The following is an 18144-nucleotide window of genomic DNA, read 5'->3' on the forward strand; positions in this document are numbered from 1 at the left end:
ATGAGGTTGTAAAAGGCGCACCAGAGGCAGCCGCAGTGGCACAATGACATTGCCACATGTTGCAAACTATAGCAGAGCTATGGGGGCGCAAAGAGCAAAATGTGGGAATTTGATGAAAAGAAATAGCGTGCGTCCATTTGTGTGTGTGTGCATTTGGCACAGGCGCGTGTGTGTAAACAATTGGGTGAAGTAAAAACAAGTAAAATAAAAAATGGCAACTATAAAATCACGAAAAAATACCTACACACATACGTACATATGTACGTAGAGAGCTTGCCAAGTGAAATGCCAAGAAAAGGAAAACAAAAAACTCATTCAAGGTGCGCTTAAAACATGGCCAGGCAGGTGATACAGCTGTACATGTGCTCGCTTATATGTAAACGCGTATATGGGAGAAGGTGGTTCGTAGGCAGTGCAATGAAATTAATTTCACCGCAGAGACAAAAGTAAAATGTAGTGATAGATACTGACTGTGTTGCTGCTGGACCACGAGGAAAATACAAATAAATTTACTTTTCAAGCCTCCTGCTAAACCACCCACCTAACAACATTTTAACGACGAACACATCTGCTTCACCGTCTAAATGTAGCTGCTATAGCTCAATTTTGTGCAGAGAATTCCAATTTTGTGCAGGCCTCTCCATATAAGGAGGAAGTGATGCAAGCCAATGAACAATAAAACGCACCTACGATATTTCTGACAAAATGCCAAAACTGTATTTCGACGTTTCTGTTTGACTTTGTTGATTTTCATTTTCTCTATTGTCGTGATGGCTGTAACAGCCGTTGGCTTCTCGATTTGTTATTGGCGATAGCCTATTTTCCTCAGGCTTTATTTTATTTTTTATTTTGCGCGCTAAAAAATCATTGAAAAACTATGCTTACGAGCTCTAGCTACGCAGAGTTGCCATCACTATATTTTAAATTGAAGTACTGAAATCATCCTTACTAAGGCCTATGGCCACGCGCAAACTAATAAGCGAAAACAACATTATCCAAGAGGCCAATGGGTCATGGAGAGATGAAGGCACATACGTACAGCTAGACAACTGTGGCCGCAAATAAATAAGAAAAATACAAAGGAAAGGCTAGGCAATTCAAGAGAGGATAACTCAAAGGTCGTGGCTTGTATAACCGATCATTGGCTATTTTACAGGCATTCCTTGAGATTAGGGGTTTTCTGCCAGGAATATTGTATAAGTTGTATAGATGAGGAAGAGGAAGAAACAGTTGAGCGGTTCTCTGCAATTGTCCTGCCTTAGCTAAAATCAGAGCAGGTTTTCTACGTAGATATTTTTCTATTATCTTAAGGAATTGTCCGGCGTAGGGATTGGATCAATCCTGCGCTTCATTAGAGCCACAAATGGTTTTATGAAGATAAATATTGTTCACTGATAACCTTCAGCTGTGCCTCTGATGTCACCTCACCTTTCTCTATTACGCTTCTTGTAAACTTATAGGCCTACAATCTCTTAAAAACAGAAGATCAGTCCTTTCTATTTCCCAGATATTTGCGTTCGCATTTACCTTACGAGCGGAGAAGCGGTCATGGTTAAATCGACACCTACCTAAATTTTGAATATTTTGGTACATACTTAAATGTATCTATACATTATATATATAGACGACTTCTAGACGGCAAAATGTTTTTACGAGAAAAGAAGTCGCTCTGCCTATGATTGGAATGTGTGTGTGTTTGTAAGCTCATCAAAAGAATTAATAATCGTAAAACGGCTATCAACAGCATATCACAGCGACCGTACATGCAATTGTCAATATTTGTAAGATGATTGGATTGTAATAACTTGAATAAGGTGCAGCGGGGGTACTCAAATGGACACGAGACGTTTAATGGATGCCTGACAGCAGTTCGAATGTGCGAAATTACTTGTATTTGATGATTCATAAAATCGATGAATGGACTTACGTAATGCACATTAAGCCTATATTGATGCACGAGACTTAATAGAGACGAGAGCAGATCTGCGAATATTTATGATTAAATATATTTGCCAAAAAAGTTGCGGAATTTGTAAACTTTGAAAAAGGTTTGGAAATACTCCATATTCTCACGTCTTTTAGACATTTTTCATTCCCACTTCCCAGTCAATGGGCCTACTTTTGTACTTTAGCTCACACTTAATTTTCTGAGTAAAATGTGCGTTCTTCGTATTTAAAATTAAAGTAAGACTGCCACTCAAAACTGTTCAAATATGTTTACAGTATTAACATGAATGCCTTTTTTCGATTTCAATTAAAAATGGTTTGGTTAATATTATAATAGAAAACCAGGAAATAACTTTCGGCACGTTTAACCACTGAAAAAATGCAGATCTGCCGACCGAAACTTAGTGGTATTTCTTTAAGATATTGCATACTTATGTACAAATAACTGGGATCTAATCTAAACATTCAATTCGTTGAAAGCAAAAGTATTTAGTTCGGGAGAAAATAGGTCGCGATCGCACCTATCAGCAGGAAATTTCCCCTACTATTCTTCAAGTAAATTTGTATTTTCTAAGGTTTTATTTCTAAACAATAAGGCGTAATAAGATTATAGATACATTTAAATAATATAAATTAAAATATTTTCTAATTATAATGTACCTACTTTTTTTTCTTCTACGCATAAGGGATCACTCACCTGAAATAAAAAGAACAAATAAGCATTTTATTTTTTGTCGAAAGTGATATTTTGTATTTTTTTTAATAGAGTAAGAAAATAAGAAAAAAGTAAGAATAATAAAGTAAGAAAAAAAACGGAAGAAATAAAAACATTTGCACGTAAATAAAAAAACCAAGCACTATCTAAGTGAGATCAAAAAAGGTACAAAGTGCAAAGAAATCAAGCAATTTCCCCTTTGGAGTTTAGTATGGTACGGTACATTTGTCATTCTCTTCATCAGTTTTGAATACTTCTCTGTAAGAAATTCGATCATCATCATTCATCTGAAGTCGTCATCAACTAAATTCCATTGTTTAACTCGAGAAGCGAGCGTTTCAGATTGTCTTCCCGATAGAAGTAAATCACGAGGAAGATCCTGAAAATCTGAATTTGATACAATGTTTCGTTCTGAAGACTTAGAACCAGACGGAAAGTACTCTTCATCATCAGGTTTATTGTTATCAGTTTGATCATCATCAGCAATGAGTTGACAATAACGCATCAAAACACGGCCTTATTCCCATTTAGCGTAAGTTATACCTACTTATCAAATTAGTAAAAAAAAAAAAAAAAAATCTTTAAACTCACACAACTCTATTAATTTTAATTCAGTTACAGTCAAATATAGCTCATTCGACGCAAAATTAAATTTACTATAACAGTAGTGTACTAAAAAAAATCCTCAATATCGGATAATATCGTAAAAATTATGTCAAAGTTGAAAAATTAGAGAAACAATAAAAAAAATTCCAAATACTTCCGCCTACAGTCTCGTCAGTTGTCATTTCAGAAAAATTGTCAACACACTATCAATAAGGCTTGTTTTTGTTCTTTCGAACTAAAAAAAACAAATTCGAAATCGGATGGAAATTGGCGAAGTTTAGGAGTGATTCTTCACATCAACCTACTGAAAAACGGTTTTATGGCCATAAAACGAGATTTTGGGGGTGCATTGGAAATTTCTCCTATACCATTTTTCTTAGTTTTACTATACCTACAAGTTGTACTAGGTCTCCATAAAAGTATAAAATCACTGTCGCACAGTGTCATTTGAAGTTTCCAATCTCTTAAAATGCACCCAGTATATTTGGAAAATAATATTTGTATGATAATCACATGTCCTCGTGTTTTTCAATAAATAAAAACATTGACAAGTATTGTTAAAGTAGAAGTCGGTATAGAAATTCTATGTAAAGCATGAGCAAAGAAAAATGTATAATCTTTTTGTACGTCCCGAGTGTCGTTGGTATTCACAGCACCAAACAACAACTACAGACACATCAACAAATCGGTCGATTCACTTGATGCGCGTGTAGTCTCGCTAAGTGTTGATGAGCAGGTATTGAATTGCGACGGAGGTCACTGGAGTTCTTAGAAACTGACTCCCAGCCCTTCATCCCGTATCCTGACTGATTTCATGCTGTTGGCTGATAAAAAATATATTATATAATGACCTTGCGCTGAAATTTGCAATATAAATATTACTCACTTGCTTCGTTGCATAAACTCGGCTTCTCTTTTATTCGTTTTGTTTATTTATGGTGTTGACGCGTTTTGATGTTTTTCGATTTTTGCACAGCGAAACATTTCTTCGATTGTTTACATTGCATGCGCGTCAATGTTTTATAAACGCGAGTGAAAAATAACAACAGCCTGCACTCGGCTGGGTCTGTGCATATGTAAATGTATGTATGCATGCAGACAAGTGAAAAGGTAAGTGAAAAGCGAATGGCAAAGTAAGCAGGCAGCGAAGTTTTGTTTTACAAAATTTGCCATTGTTCAATTCTTGTTCATTTATGACTTTCTGATTAATTGCTTAACCCTTAAAGGAAAACGTTATTTAAAATACATTAAAGGTTATCTTCTTTGCATCGACGTAGTTCGGAGCGAAAGTACTTTTTCCCCAATGGTAAGTCGGGGTAAACAGAAAATGGTAAACAGAAAATTCATTTTCGACAATCGTTCGCAGTTTTGCGGTGAATTCGCTGGAGATTCGCATCTGACAATTCGACTGCTAAATTCAACTATATTTTATTTCGCTTCGCAAGTGGCAATGCCAGCCTATATGAATTAAACAAAAACAATCAAAACTTCGCTTGATAACACTCGGCGCAAAATGACCGAGATAGAGCTCTAATAAACGACATCTGTAAGCAACGGGGAACATTAGGAAATTATATTTTATCAATCACATTTTGTAAACCCTCCACTACATAGTACGCCAACAAACAGATAATGAATTCCGCAGCAAAAATGTTCTCTATATTTTTGTTTTCTTTTTCTTCTCTTCACTATTTTACTTTAAACTTACAGAAAGCCAAATAAGGTCCATGTGTGAGTGCGGTGCTACAATGAAATGAAAATGAAAAATAAAAAACTCTGTCTAGATAAGCTAGTCAACAAACAGAGAGTGCAAATTTGCTATTTTAATAAACGCGCAATTACACCTCATCGATGCGTGGAACGTACATATTTGCGATGACACCGTGGACTGGCTATGTAACAATAGGTGGCAAAAATGATTATGTGCCTAGCGCACGCGTGCTTAGGTATGCATATTTTTACATACTTTAAACGAGCAATTCTAGTTGTACAGTCCCAACGATTTCGATGCAATTTTATGTGAATTAATGTTTTACTTCAAGTTTATCGTGACGGGTGTAATGCCCGAGATTTTTCATATAAAGCACCTCAAAAGGTGCCTTTTAAATTATTTCTGAAGTAACTTAAATATCATAATTGGGGTGTAATGCTAACAAAGTAGGCAGTGGGCGAAAAAAGTTGGGCGGAGCAGTCAACCGTAGCGAGAACACCCAAGTCGCGATTGAAATGACTGGTTTTATTATTAACCCCTTGGGTACGGATTTACGGACAAAATATTTGCCTGTAGAACATATTTAATTTTCGGCTGCTTGGAGAGTATGTAAAAGCAGTACACGTAAGAATTCATTTATTTTAAAATATTAGTGACATGTAGTGTTAAGATGGCTTCAGGTAATTCTAATTGCAAAACACAAACACGTCATCCGCTTCTAAGACAAACAAGTGCATGACGTGTCTCAGATGTCAAAGGGACCCAAGGGGTTAATTTATGTATTATTATATTCTTATTAAACATTAATTAGTCCGGGTATTACTGACGAATTCTTAGAACTCAATTGCTACAACTCGCTTACTTCCAAGCCGCAGTTGTTTAATACATTGCCCAAACCAAAAATTAAAACCCCATGCCTCACATTCTAAGCATGTCGGTTTTCTGCGCTTTATTCAGCTATGTACATAGTTTGTACGACTGCAAAAGCAGAATCTATGCTTTGTCTCTGGTTAGGCGGCAAAAATTGAGCAATCAAATAGATTGATTTAACTTTCTTCACAAACAAATTTTAGATGCGATAAGGTTTGGTTGTGAAATTCATAGTAATAAAATGTAGAAATACTAAACATAATTTTGTCCTTTTTCAGAAATTTCCCATACCTATTTATCTCTAATACTGATTTCATACTGGTTCGCAGACTATCTAGAACCGCATTTTATTGCCCACTTGAATGCACAAATACATAGATATGTATAAGTGAATAAATATTCGTAGTACACCCTTCAACGCTATGGTTTTCACGACTGTAACTATCGTAGATGTTTTTTGATGTTTGTATTCCTTGTTTTCTTGCCAGTTAGTAGATTTGTGTACCTAGCGGGTTTATTTAGATATTTGATTAGGTTTATTGTTGTATTTATTTAGCGATTTACTAAATTTATTTATGCTTTTAGTAGAGTTTTTATATATTAGGCTTCTTCTATTCGCCATTTCCCCGCTCACTCTCTCTATACTCGATTAACTTGCATGCGAACGCAACAACAAAGTTATCGAGTAAGATTCGCTGCTAGCGAGTATGGCTATAGCTCATTACCAGCACATGTATCTAATTTAAGGCAGCTCTCTTCCCGCGTTGCCGACATATGTTCATTTGCTTCATCTATTCGCCAATAGCTAAATCTTGGCGAAAACAAGAGGCCAATATTGTGATTAGTAGAGCAAAGTTACACTAATGCTCGCAGCTCGGTCAATTTTAGATTTTCCGATATCCTTTCCACTATTCCATAATAAAAACACTTTTTGCTTGTGATCAGCACATTGAATTCGTATGCTTTTGGACGTTCACCATTCTAGGAGGGAAAGTTCGGTCGAAATATCTGTAAGTCGTGTATATTATATTTTACTTTGTATAAAACAAAATCAAATGGGTGAAAATAGTGACAATAAAATTTCATAGTTTTTTACTAAATCTCGATTGCCACAGCCCAAATCCAAGGTCGAAAAATTGGAATAGACTTAAGTTGAAAAACTCTCGAAAAGACAGAAATTGTAAGATAAGCAAATAAAAGCTCATAAAAACATTAAATACGCTTATAAAAAATAACAACTAAATATAAAAACACTCATATGTGCACACCGCGCTTCTCCTCTACTTATCCAACCGCAAGAGAAATTCCAACTACACATTCCAAAGCGGCTTTCGGCAAACGCAAACGAGGCCATTAACGAGACAAAAACGACAACAACGACGACGCGGCCGCCGATACACAAATGAGAAATGAACGAAGAAATGAGTGCCGAATTAAGAGTGCATGAGAGGGCGGGGCGTAAAGAAGCGTGTGACTTTCGATTTGCGTGTGGAGATAGACAGCAAACCTATGTTAAGACTTACAAGCATAGTCAAGAAGCGATAACGAGCAATGAAAATACGCTTTTGAAAAGAACAGCTAAGAAATCTAAATAAGTATAAATCTATTCTAAGGCAAATTTTATTAAATTCCATTTTATGTGTAAAAGAAAAAAAGAAATTTCAAATAGCCGGCCAGTGAAGAGGAAAAAGCGAATGGACGGTGGAAACGGACTGAGGAAACCTTGACAATAATTAACCAAACAGTAAGCAACGGCGAGCATGCACAAAACTGCTACGTTAATCAATCATTATAGACAAAAGCACAACAACAAATAGAGTAGATCTAGAAAACAAGCCAACTTCAGTGAAGGCAGACATTAATTTAACGGCACTATTTTAGTAATCATGCCATTCATAGATTCCAAAACACGCAACCACAAAAACACAAGGGAAACTAAATTGGATACAAATCTATGTATGTCACACCACCGCAAAACACCAGATTAAAAAGTAAATTTGTGGTATAAATGATAATAAGGGTAAAAAAATTGAAAACAGAGAATGACAACTGGTGTCAACTGGAATACTATATGGCTACGCCACGATGCAGAGAACCATCCTTGCAACTATGCGCTATATAGGAACTGATAAAACGAATGAAAGAGAGGTTACAATTGTAGACGGTGGTAGGCTGTATATACCAGAATGCTGCTTCTATCTACATACAGGCGAAGTTTAAAAAAAAACGAAAAAAAGTTGACAGCTACTACAAACAAAGAAAATAAGTAATTCATCATTTTAACAAATGACATACCCGAAGAAGGCGAATGTTAATGAAAGTATTAGTGATGAGAAAATGAAAAAAATTTAAGCCAAAGAACCAAAGCAAAGTGTGCCGACTTAGCACGTGTGAGTGTAATCTGGCAGTTCAAGGAAATAAATGACGTCTCACTACTTTTTGCCCCAATATAGGTAACAGAATATGACCATAAGAAACCACAGAATGTGCGGTAATATTATATTTTCATCCGCAAAAAAGGTTCTTGACTATCATTCCTTGCTTGGGATAAGGAGAGTATTACCCATGTACTCATATATCCTGGACTATAGTTTTTGAAAGCAGATAATGCGACAAAAATAACTTTTTTTTAGTAAAGTGAACCTTAAAACAAATTCAGTTACATATATTGAAATTAGCCTTCTCCCCTTCCCAAAGAAATGAAGACCTTAATGCCCTTCGTGGTAAATCAAAGAAAATGTACGTTTTGCCAAAATAGTTTTCCGCATATTTGGCAATCGCTAAAGGAGACAAACAAGAAAATGTCTGCCATTTTACAAGTAATTATTTGACCAGAAAAAACCAAAAATCAAAATACGGGCATGAATCACCAAAAGCTCACTCAGCCAAAACAAAAACCAAAAGCATCTCATACTTTTTTACTAATCAACAATGAAAACTGAATCAATCGAATTTCACACACTTTTCCTCACACAGAACCCACATTTGCGCTTCTGAAAAGCATGCGCATATTTTTCAGCTCAATGTTTTGTTTATTTTTAATAATGACAGAAGAAATTTGCATATTTTTAAGAATCTTTATTGCGTTCAGTTGAATCGCCCACGCTCCCATAACATTATACGGTAGTTTTACCGCTCCCAAAAATTCTGACTTTGAAGCGAGCGTACGTACTCGCACACATACATACAAACATATGTACATACATGCACACACACACACTTCCATTTGATAATTATTGCATTCAGCTGGAACAGGACGGCGTAGCACTGAATATGAATGAAAATTAATTGCAAATTGCATTGAAATGCAAATTAAAAATTGAACAAATACACTTGCAAGTAAATACATAAGCATGTATGTGTGCACATGTCTATTCACGTAGATTACGTGAAATGAAAATGTTTGATAATCGTATAAATACATAGTACATATGTATGTGCGTGTGCATGTAAGACTCTGAGGAGATGACACTTCATACGTTCTGCGAGTTACAATTGAGTTTAGAATAGAAAAAATTAAATAACATGCGTTGCGAAACGTGACTAAAATGAATTCATTTAAGGCAAAGCATGAACAATAATTATAAAGCGAAAATTACAATTATAAATTATTGATTCCTACAACCCAAACTAGACGAATGGCAAGATCATTGCCAAAGTGTGCACGCAATGCGCAATACCAAAATTATGCCTCTCTGTGCTTATGGTCCACAGTAAAGCTGCATTTAGTGATGCCGTACCTTAGCCATAACCGTAACCATTGCAATCAGCTGTTCTGATCAAACAGGGGGGCATCACTGCAAACGATTATCACCCGCACCATAACGCCATAACCATAACCGTAAGCAGCTGTGAAATATTTCAATATAGAAATGACCGACGAAAAATTAATTGAATTAGTAGAAAATTATCCGAGTTTTTAGGACAAAATGCAAATGTTGTCATTAATTCTACTTCAATATCCGCCGTTTATGGTTACGGCGTGACTAATCAACAAATGCTGTAATGCTGCGGCTGTGATTATGGGTACGACTATTGCGTTATGGCTACGTCACCAATAATTACAGCTTAATATTACAATAGCTTATGACTAATTTTTATTCCACGCCGTTCGTTTGCTGAAAGAATAAGTCCATACGAGTATATGTGAGTGTGCGGAAATTATCACCGGCTCTTATGATGTATAACAATTCAGGACGATATCTATTTAGATGAAAGGTTTTCTTCACTTTTACTCAGAGAGGCATAGTATAATAAATTTAAAGTTTTAAAATTTTCCATTAATCAACGAAACTTGATGATTTGAATACCAAAAGTAGCAATTCCTCTAAAACAGCGGGAAGTAATCGGTGCTATAGAGTCCGCGATCTACTTTATGTAGCTTTCTTGAAGGCAGAAATGCTTACTGGATGCAAATGTTAAAAAAAACCTCTTCTGTGATATTCGCATTATTCACTGCTCAAACATTTATAAATCCTCCCGAGAATCTTGCATTCGAGCACTTTGAGGCGCCATCTTCAGATTAAGTAAAAATTCATACTTCTGTGTACGCTCAACAGAGAAGTTATAAACAAATGTCTTTACTACTTCAGTATTATAGCAGTCACCAGTAACGTGAATGTTGGCTACTACGTATTTGCCTCTTTCGTCTTTAGACTCGCTCGCTTTGGTTCCTTGACTGGTTTAAAATTAAAAAGCTGGTTTAATTCTCCGGCCCGAATATTATTTTCTATCATCAGATCGAAAGCGATAGGGTGTCGTTCTGTCTGAAACCTCGTTTGAAGGCGTTGAAGTCCTTGCTAATTCTGACGGAGCTGCTGGTATTGCTTAAAATTTCTAACAGACTTTGTTCGTTTTGCGGAAAATAGATAGCTTCTTCTTTACTCTCAAGGCATCATTCATGAATCAAGAAAACTTGTCCTTAATCAGGAGAAATTAAAAAAAGAGGGCACGTACGAAAGAGTGGAATGGAAGTCACACTGGAAGTGATGAAAATGACACTTGCCAAGTCGGTTATAAAAGTAGACAACACATGGCATGTGTGCCAGCAGGACATCAGCATTAGAGCATCATGTAAATACCTACAAAGTAATCGCTTTTATACCTATACATGTACATCTCATTTCCAAACCTCGTATCTGTGTTATTGCTGAACGGCAATACGTCTAGAAGCAGCGAAGTGAAATCGTAAGAAAAATTGAAGCGAAGCAATATGGCAAATTTCTACGTGATGATAGCAGCAAGACCAGCGGGTATAGAGCAGAGCATAGAGTAAGGGTCATAACAAAGCAGGAATGAAACTATTGTAAGAATTTTAAAATATATGTACGTATGTATATGAAAGAGCTGAGAAGCAAACATAGAAATAACCGCAGCAAGAATGTGCTTGCTGGAAGTGAGATGTAGGATAAGGCTAGAGAATGCCATGCTTTAAATACGAACACACATATGTGTATGTACATATATGCGAAGAGGAGTAGACGGCCGTAAGGACCTCAAGCTGTATGTTATATAAGATACTATACAAGACGAGCTGTAAGGAAAAGGGATGCGTTCCACTGCATTGACTTGACTAGAGTTGAGTTGAGCTAAGCGAAATGCTCGAAAGGCAGCAGTGAAACGCGTGATGGCAAAAGAAACAAACAGGCGGGTGCAACAAGCATGCAGCAACTCAATGGCATGCAAACAATGCAATTGCTCTATGTACACTGCAGCATGAGAAATTGTGCGTCCGCTGGATAGCTGAGGTAGAGTTACCATGTTATTTGCCCTCCTTTGCCACTATTAATGTATCCATATGGGCAGTCAAAGCCAGTGTTGAGTAAGCCAACGAGTGTGCGAAACATTGGCGGTCGAATATTTATGCTGTATATTCAAATACATACAAACGTGCGCTATAAATTTACGAGCGTCATACAGTAAAAAGTTTAATGGATAACTCAGAAATTGCATGAATACCCAAGTGTGTGCAGATAAGGGATTTGTAACCGACCACTTTGACTGTCGGACAAATCAACACAATACTATAAAGTACCTAAAGATGTAAAAAAGGCGGATTAGAAGCTTGCACAAGAGGAAAAGAGAGCAAATGCGCTTGATGGAGGTGTGTTGCAATGTTTAGGTAGGTTATAAGAGGGAAAAAAGTGGCAATACAAACATATCGATGTAGTTTCGCATGTGAATTATATGCGGAGTGACTTATACACGAATGTGCATTGTTTAAGGGTGAAAGGAAAAAGTACTGACGAAATGCAAGTAATGCTAATTTTATATTTTTCTGAATTGCAGGCTGAAACAAATTCTAAGAATATTTTATGAATTCTAAGATGAATTTAGTTTGCTCTAATGAAAATATTTTATGATGTTTTCGTTTCTACGAACAAATGTTGCCCTTCAGCGGTGTACCAGTTGCTCGATTGGTGCATTCTTTTGCCTTCGACATGCAAAAAGAACACCCGAAATCAGACACATTTTACATTTACTTACAGTTGCTCACTTTGTTTCGTTTTACGTGTGTATCCAGGAGTTGGGTTCCTCGCTTTGTTCAAGGCGAACCTATACAAGGTGAAAGCAGTAGCACAAACAAATTCGCATGCTTTCTTTTTTGCACGTACATATTTTACTTTTGCAATTCGGTGGTTTGGACATCAAAAATTCAATCAAAATGGGAACAAACAAGTGAAACAATAACAAAAAAAGTTGATGGCTTTGTCATTGAAACCTCGAAATCGCAAGAAAAAAAAACAAATCAGCTATTTTACTTCGGTCACCTTGTACAGATGCGCCTCGGTTTTATGTGTGTGTCCTGCAGTTGTACGTTTAGCTGCAATTTCCTAAGCACTTTCCCAATGGTAAGCACATTCACAATAATATCTACTAATCAGGTCGCATATAGTTGCGCTTCCAACTCAACCCGGTCAACTCAAGTATCATATTTTGTGTTGCTTTGCACGTAATTCCCGAAATTTCCTAGTTTTCTCTTACAGATAGGATGCAAAAAGAATACAGCTAATGTTGCACTCAACTCTGTAAGACCTGCTTTTTGCTTACCCAGTAAAGAGAAAGAGCACGAAACACTGCGAGTATGTGTCTATCTTTGTCTGGACACGCATTTTCTAATATTAACGTTTTAAGTTGTCAGCGAATTTTAAGGGAAACAAATTCCCCTGGCAAAGCTTCACTTGGGAGAAAACTTGCCTCCTTAGCTTTTGTTCCATTTTAGAATCGAACACAAAACATTTAGAGGGCAATAAAAAGGCCAAACTTTTGGGCGAAATAAAACCTCCATAAGTTATAAATATGTTTCATTCCAGACAGATTTAATATCACGAGAAGGCTTATTCAATGATAATACAGAAAAGTTATCATCAGTCAAAAAGAGAAACCCAAACTCAAAAGAGTTCTACGCAGAAATACCGTAGGTAATGAATTCGGAGTTATCTTGTAGACGATGCTTATTTCTTATTTATTCAATTGAGGCTTTTTCGTTCAAGCTCTACCCCTCTTACTAACCTTTTTTCGAAGAAAATTCATTTAATTAACTTTTCCATAATTCAATGCAGAAGTATTTGTAATCTGCAATAATACTTTGTGGCAACTCTGCTACCCTACGAACCATACAAATAGCAAACTTGTAAAGTGATAACGTAACCGTGAGGAAAAAGTAGGAAAAGTTTTGCATTTAATATATGTATGTAAGTACAATTTATTTATAACAGCGGCTCGCATATACCGTTAAAAATTCAGAGAAACACATAAGCAGCGGCATCAGTTTAAAGGTGAATAAGGCAAGAGTTCCGGCACAGCTATACAATGAAGCAGCGGAAGGCACAAGGGGAGCAAAATGGGGGAAACGCATAGAGGTATGAAGAATCCTGTGGGAAAGGCAGCCGAACGCTGAAGAGGAGATCGGAGCGAGCGGGTATTAATAACAGAGTAGAGTAAAGGACACAGTGAACAAGGCGTGTGCAGTTGTCACGCAGCTCTTATGCGCGAGTATGTATGTGTGCTTCAACAGTTGCATCCAAAGAGTAGAGGTAAAGGAGCGAAGGATGGCATACAAAATGTCAAAGTGGCAGACACCGCAGTGAAACTTCGCCGCGCCTTAGTTGCTCGTACTACTATTACGGGCAGCTGCATTTGTGCAAGTCGATGCAGTTTTTGTTGTACTTGTGTATGTATGTATGTATGTATATAAAGTTACAGGGAAGTAATTTTTTCTCCTATAGATGTGTATATTTGTCATTTGTAAGTGCATTAGTGTGCACGTATTTGTTTTCTATTAAATTACGTGTTTCGTCTAACTTTGTTACACTTGAAGGCAAAACAGACTGACAGCCAGGCAAGGGCGCTCCAGCCGGGCAACGTAAAGAGCACGTGTAGTGCAGAATATAGAGGACTACACACATCCAAGCAAACGTGCACACAATACACCTGCATCGCAGTGAAGGATTACACGGTACGTGACTGCCACTCTCGCTAGAAAAGTATACAATCTGAGAGTCAGTCAGTTAGTCGGGCAAATGATATTGAGTAAATTTACGGCGAATCCTTGGCATATACCTAAGGCTGTATTTGTGAAGTATTTTGAAATGTGTGGAAAAGTTCAGGTGTCACACACACTACTACAAACATTTAGGCACACTAACTTGCCTCAGCGCAAAACTTCCGAGCGAACATTTGGAATGAAAGTTCACTAAATGAGAAAGAAAAGGCGATTGGAGCAGCTCATCCTCAAATTGCTTGCCAAAAAATTGCTTTAGTTTGACAAAATAGTTGTAGCATAGTTTTAGGCGAATAGCAATATAAAATAAACATAAAAGGTAGCGAGTTTTGATATACTCGCACAGTAATTGAATTGAAGCATCAATAAATAATTTACTTAACGTGATCGAAAGGCTATCAAGGATATTTGAAAACTTTACAAGTTTTATTAGGGAAACTGCGAAAATGTGATGAATTGATCTAAATTTAAATGTTAGGAATCACGGCACAATATACATACAAATAAATCGAGTTAGTGAATTGATCCCAATTAGTTACCTTAGCAGAAAGCTTTTTAGTTTTAAATTACGTCAGGTGCTTACCTGTAAAGAAAAGAGAAAACAAAGAAATTTTTAAGGATGCTAATTTTTGGAAGTGTATTTCGAGGTCTTATAAATTAAAAGATACACAACAAGTTTTCCCAGCAGAAAACTTCCAAGCCCGAATACTCGAAAATTTCTTATGGGCGGGTAAGTCACATAAATCGAAAAATTTGTTTTTGAATGGGTTTTCTTGTAATTTGTCATTGCAATCCAGGCACACCAGTAAGAACTTAGGATGTTTCAGCAGCCCTTTAAAATCTATGAGGTTCAGTATTTGCTCGACTTAAAGCTGCGATTAGCGGTGCCGTACTTTAGCCATAACTGTAACCATAGCAATGAGCTGTTCTGATCAAACATGGGGGCATCACTGTACACGATTGCAGGTGCCGCACGATAGCGCCATAACCGTAACCGTAACCGTATGTATCGTAAGTAGCTGTGAAATATTATTTGAATATTAGAAACGAACGACGAAAAATTAATTAACTTAGTGGAAAATTGTACGTGGTTTTATGACACAATGCAAATGTTGTCATTAATTCTACTTCAATATCCGCTGTATATGGTTACGGCATGACTAATCAACAAATGCTGTAATGTTGCGGCTGCGGTTATGGTTACGGCTAGGGCGTTGTGGCTACGTCACCACTAATTGCAGCTTTAACTACATCTGTGGGAATCTTGTGAAAAGCAAGACAATAGCAGGTACTGCACCAGCTATGGCAGCAGAGGCAACCAGGGTTACCACGTTAGAGAACTGTTGAATTTTTGCGTATGTATCATTTTATTTGGTTTAAAATAACAAAAAGTTTACATTCCACTCTAAAGAAATTTATATTTTCTAGGTATTAATAAACAAATTAAGGCATCTGTTTATGTACAATATTATAATTTTAAATTAATATACAGATACACTTTTCCGCAAATAAAACGTTGCATGCACGATAATTTTTTTTTCCTTCATTTTCTTTAAATGGCCATTGGTGTATGAATTTATCAGGCGAATAGAGAATAGCAATTCAGTAGGTAACGATGCACTTTGGGATTTTTTTTAATCGATGACCGTAATTAGACTACTTGTACGCTATGTATTTGCTACATTTAACATTGCAAGTTGTAAGTAAGGTATTGTTTATGAAATAAAATAGCATTTTATGGAAAACGGCACCCGAGTACCCTCGATGAAAAAATTACCACTTTTGGTACTAAAGTAATAAGTGCGACAACCGTGGCTACGACTGGTGGGTTGTACATGTTCAAAATTTGTTTTTGGCTTTCATATATAGAGACCTACAAATTGAAATAGTTATTAATGCCTGCAAAACACATGCAACTAAAAATACTCAACGGCATCAGATCGACACAAGCTACGCATACATATGCATATGTACACACAAGATCGCAGGATCTCGTATACTTCAGTAGGCAAGCGAGCAAGTAATTGACCTTTGTTACGACGCTGCGACACATCGAAGAGTGGCTGGATCCCTATCGCAGTCGAGCCCACAAGCACGAGCGTGAAAAACTGTACATATGACCGAGTCAAAGAGAAGAAATGTGTGCGGAAATACTCATACGAAAGCAATATTGCGCTGCACCACTTATTAGCTCGTCTACGGCAAGTCTACGGTAGTGGTATTAATAACAAAACGGCGCGCGCATGAAAGCAAGCCGTAGTGGAAAACAGCCTAACAAAATTGAGGTAGTAAAAATAAAAACAAATATTTGACAGTGGCGAAAGTAGGGAACGCTATACTCGTATATGAATGTATATGACTAGACGTGGCTTTGAGAGTACGAAAGTGCGCATACACAAGTATAGGCCTGTGACTACTAGTCATCAAAGCGGTTTGCATAAAAGATGCACTGGTGCACAGGTACATACATAGAAAAGAGGGGCGTGGCAAAAGTACTAAACTGAATAGCCGTAATTTCAGTTGAAAGACGGGCTATTGTAGCAAAACATGAAAAACGCCAACTAGTCGGTAACGCAAAACGTCAGGTGGGACTTTGGAACTACTTGTGGTAGTACATAATTTTCGAGTGTAGAAAGCGCAAAGTGGCAGTTAGGAGTTCATAATATGGAGCGAGGTGTGGCTGGCGGTAGCAGCCACATTCTACGGGCTGCAATAAATTGAAATATTAATGAACAGCTGGTTGGATACTATGAGCCTTGTGCCTGATTATATTTGCGTATGTGTGGAGTGCAGTTTGTGTATGCATAAATGTGTGTGTATCCCTCAGATTAAAAGAGTTTCTACTAACTTTTTGCCAGTCAAACTTAGATGAATTTGTGCAAGGAATAACTATTTCAGCCTCCAGCATTATAAAGTTTTACAGGCAGAAAGAATGTGTTACTAGGTAGGGTAAACATTTTGATAAAATAGGGCGAAAAATAGAATGTAAAAGCAGGCTGAATGCATAAATACATATGGATGTATATGTTTCATGGTCGTCAAAAGCCATTTATAATTCACTTGTAAAATCTTCTTGACAACAATACGACTTTAGGTTAACACTTTATCGACCGGTTGTGGTTGAGGCTGCCACTCAGTAAGTACCGGCTAAATTTTCACTATGCATTATGTTGTGCTTATTCCTTTTGTTTTAAAGTAATGGAATTTTATTGATATTTACACTTTATTTTGTATTTGTTTTATACAAGGAGAGGTCAGTACAAAGCTGCAAATAATTAACGACGTTGGCGCTGCGTAGTTATAAAAAGAGCAACCCACTGACAAAAACCGTCGATAACCAAAAACCGATTAATAGGCTACCGGTCAATAAGCGCTGGCAATCGAAAAGCCTATAAATAGGCTACCGGTCGATAAAGTGTTAAGTTAAATTAAACGAGCTGTCGATCGCAGGCCAAAAATGAGAAGAATGCACAGCAGTCACGTAAGCCGAGGTCCTTACGTAAAATTTTCCACGAGTGTTTTTTTTTTTTTTTAAGTAAATTTCCACGATTTGGAAGCGTTGTTCTGGAGTTAAACGATTCATGATAGCTTGATATATTGTATATTCGTATATATATAATTGGCGCTTGCACTCTTTATTGGCTATTTGGCCCAGCTCCTCCTCTTTATGCTTGGGTTGGCTAGTTCTTCTAAATATCTTCGCAGCTGATGCTTGCTAGTAAATTTTATTCATCAAAACTGCATTCAAATTGGCGGTAAACACAAATAAACGGCCAAATCCTTTTTTGGAGA

General features: G+C 36.8%; 1 long non-coding RNA gene across 2 annotated transcripts in view; it reads right to left on the bottom strand.

The window, feature by feature from the left end:
- Positions 1–2625: 2625 nt before the first annotated feature.
- LOC128864005 (uncharacterized) overlaps positions 2626–18144 on the bottom strand; it is a 45762-nt gene continuing 30243 nt past the window's right edge. Inside the window, exon 3 of one of the 2 annotated variants that reach the window (XR_008454642.1) lies at positions 2626–2644. This is a non-coding gene — a long non-coding RNA (uncharacterized LOC128864005). Of the gene's footprint in view, positions 2645–14916; positions 14936–18144 lie in introns of those variants that run through there. The other variant, XR_008454643.1, reaches the window with a different exon arrangement.

This window comes from Anastrepha ludens, chromosome 5 (genome assembly GCF_028408465.1).
Source record: "Anastrepha ludens isolate Willacy chromosome 5, idAnaLude1.1, whole genome shotgun sequence".
In the NCBI taxonomy this organism is placed as follows: domain Eukaryota; kingdom Metazoa; phylum Arthropoda; class Insecta; order Diptera; family Tephritidae; genus Anastrepha; species Anastrepha ludens.